This window comes from Gorilla gorilla, chromosome 5 (assembly GCF_029281585.2).
Source record: "Gorilla gorilla gorilla isolate KB3781 chromosome 5, NHGRI_mGorGor1-v2.1_pri, whole genome shotgun sequence".
NCBI classification, from domain to species: domain Eukaryota; kingdom Metazoa; phylum Chordata; class Mammalia; order Primates; family Hominidae; genus Gorilla; species Gorilla gorilla.
The window spans coordinates 21978694-21982169 of NC_073229.2; positions in this window are offsets into that span (position 1 = coordinate 21978694).

Consider the following 3476-nt stretch of genomic DNA (forward strand, 5'->3'; position numbering starts at 1 on the left):
CAGGGTTGGTGTCTGGTAGACCTCTCCTCCTGGCTGTGGCTGGCCAGCTTCTCCCCGTGTCCTCACATGGCCTTTCTTCTGTGTGCTTATGGAGAGAGGGGGCTCTGGCATCTCTTCCTTTTCTTATAGAGACACCAGTCCCATTGGACTGGGGCTCGGCCTTCATTTAACTCTACCTCCCTAAGGCCCAGTCTTCAAATACGGGCACACTGGGGATTAGGGTTTCAACATATGAATTTAGGGGGGCACAATTCAGTCTCTAACATCATTGAGGAATAACTCCCACTCTCTCCCCCAGGCCCTGGCAACCACCATTTTACTTTCTGTTTCTATGAATTTCACTCCTGTAGGTAGCTTGTAAAGGTAGAATCACACAGTGTTTGTCCTTTTGTGACTGGCTTATTTCACTCAGCATCATGTCCTCAAGATTCATCTGTGTTGTAGCATGTGTCGGAATTTCCCTCCTGTTTAAGGCTGAGTGATATTCCTCTGTCTGCACACACCACATTTTGTTGATCCACACATTCACCAATGAAACCACTGTGTTAGAGAGGTGTTTGTGTCTGTCTCTACTCTGAGGTCGGACCCTTTGTCTAATACTTCTCTGTATCCCATGCACCAAACACCGTGCCTGGCATGTCATTCTCTTGATAAATGTTGAAGGAACAAATGAGTCAATCACTTAACATGCTGACCATCATGACAGCCCTGAGTTAGGCAAGCTTCCCATTCCTACTTCCATTTCTCAGATGAGGAACTCAGACTTGGAAACGTAAAGGGACTTTCCATTTTATCAATTGCCTTTCTCATCCTGCTGGTAATTATGTGAAGCAGAAATCATCCTGCTGTCTTTGGCCCCCAGACATCATGCCCTATGTTAGACATCAATCATATAGCTTGATTTCTATAAAGGCAACTGGACTTCCTGGGAAAGAGCTAGTACAGCTCTTAGAATGATGCAGAAGTAAAGCCAGGACGTTCTGGGACTGTAGGGAGGAAACCATCAGAGCCCAGAATCCATGATGGTGAAAGATCCTCACAGTGGTCCTCAACCAAGGGCGATTCAGCCCCCCAGGGGACATTTGGCAACGTCTGCAGACGTTTTTGGTTGTCATGACTTGCGGTTAGGTGGTCCTGGCATTGACTGGGTGGAGGTCGGGCATGCAGCTGAACACCATACACTGCACAGGACGGCACCCAGAACAAAGACTGGTGTTGCCCAAACGTCAATGATGCAGAGGTTGAGAAACCTGGTCCGAAAAGAGTCAGGAATTAAGTGGCCCCAGCAAGGGGAGTGGCAAACAGAGGAGAACGTGGGGCCTCCTTAGGGGAACCAGTGTGCAGACTTCTGCAAGACCAAGCTGCGCTGACCGATGGAGATACTGAGTGACTTGCTAACAGCTTTGGCCTAATGATTTTGTGCATCCTGGAGCCCTGGGGCTTTTTGGAGGCAAATGTTAATGTAATGCTTCAGTTCTGCCTCCAACTTCTATGATACTTACGTGTTGGATTCATAGCTGAAATATAAAAATGACATATATAGACTATGCCAAGCATAGATCTGTGTATGCAAAATAATACCAACTGAAAAAAAGCAGAATGTAAAATGCCACGTGTATGGCATTTTACATGCCACTAGTACATCTGTGTCCGATATAAAAGAATGTACATACACAAAGATCACAAGAGTTTGAAATAACACAGTTTATATTCAGTTGTAATCTTTGTTAGTTACATTTTAACTTTTAAGGTGTTTTATATAAACATCCACTTGAAGTTTCAAAAATCAGGAGTCTAGCCCTTCTTTCAGAGCCGTACGTACGGTTTGTTGAGATTTTCTACTCAGCCAAGCAAGGAACTGAGTGCTTTTTGGACATTATTACATTACACCCTAAATTACCCAATGAGATAGGCACTCCTGTGCCTGTTTTACAGATGAAAAGCCTGAAGCTTTGTGATTAAGTAATTGACCAAGGTCACAAAGCCAGCAAGTGCTGGGGCCGAATGTTCACCAACTGCTCTGTGTCTGCTCCAGAGTGCATGGGACATGGTGTGTGACCAGATTTGGTGATCTCACACCATGGCCAATTTCATCAAAAAGCTACATGGATTTCCCAATCTGAATCACTAAATAACTAATTCCCTGCATTAGTCAGGGCTCTCCAGAGAAACAGAGCCGATAGGATATGTGTGTGCATTTGTGTGTGCACGCGTGTGTATGAGATTTGCTATGGGAATTTGCTCATGCAATTATGGAGGTCAAGAAGTTCCATATCTACCATCTGCAAGCAGAAAGTCAGGGCTGTAATTCAGTTTGAGTCCAAAAGCCTGAGAACCAGGAGTGCTAATGTCTGAGGGCAGGAGACGATGAATGTCCCAGCTCAAGCAGAGAGAATGAATTCACCCTTCCTCTGTCTTTTTGTTCTATTCATTCCCTCAGTGGATTGGAAGTAGCCTACCTACACTGGTGAAGATGATCTTCTTTACTCAGTCTACTGATTGAAATGTTAATCTCATCTGAAAACACTCTCACCAGAAGTAATATTTTACCAGCTACCTGCACATCCCTTATCCCAGTCAAGTTGACACATAAAACTAACCACCACACTTCCTGTTTTGCAATTGGGCAATTATGCGAATGGTATCTCCAGGCTTTTTCTGTGGTCATAAGTTTTTAGATCTCAGCTTTTGCATAGTAAATATGATAATTTGTCTGTAATGCACTAACATTATGACCTAAATTGGGTCTCAATCATTTCAAAAAACCAGAATGAATTCTAAGTGGTATTTATATCAGCGTCCACAAAACAGAAGTAGCTAAATATGTCACCCCAAAACATGATCTAGTTTTAACTACTAAGCATTCAAACGGTCTATTGCTGTGCCATGTAAAAATGGTTTATTTTTAAAATTTTCCGGCAATTATCACATTTTACTCCTTTCCTCTTTTATTGGTGACCTAATATTTCAGGTTTTTGAAATGTAAATGACACAGTGCTGTCATTTTATAGGACTCTGATTGCAAAGTTAAGGCTCAAAGGTCATGTATTTTCTGTGATAGGTATATGGCCCTGCAATTTGCCTTCTTTTGAGCCTGGGGAACATTTGGTTTGCCCTGTGGTTATTGCCTCAGGTCAGGGTCCCTGGAAGCAGAGCCTCAGACAGGGATTTTGTGCACAGTGCTTATTGCAGGTGTGCTCTCTCCAGGAAGAACTATAAGCCAGTGAGGGATGCAGGATAGAGAGGGAAAGGAGCTGAGTAGGGATGTTACTCTTACCCCTAGTGGGGCGCTCTGGAGTGCAAACCTCACCCCAGTCTTGTCTTCCATTTAGGAAAGGGTGCCACCCTTCCATACCCCCTGCCCATCAGTCAGGCAGCCATGGGTGTGGGCTGATGGTGCTTGTGGGTGGGGACATAGCCTCCCCACTGAGGGGTCACCTATGAGCCAAGGACAATTAGTAACTAAACTCACAGCG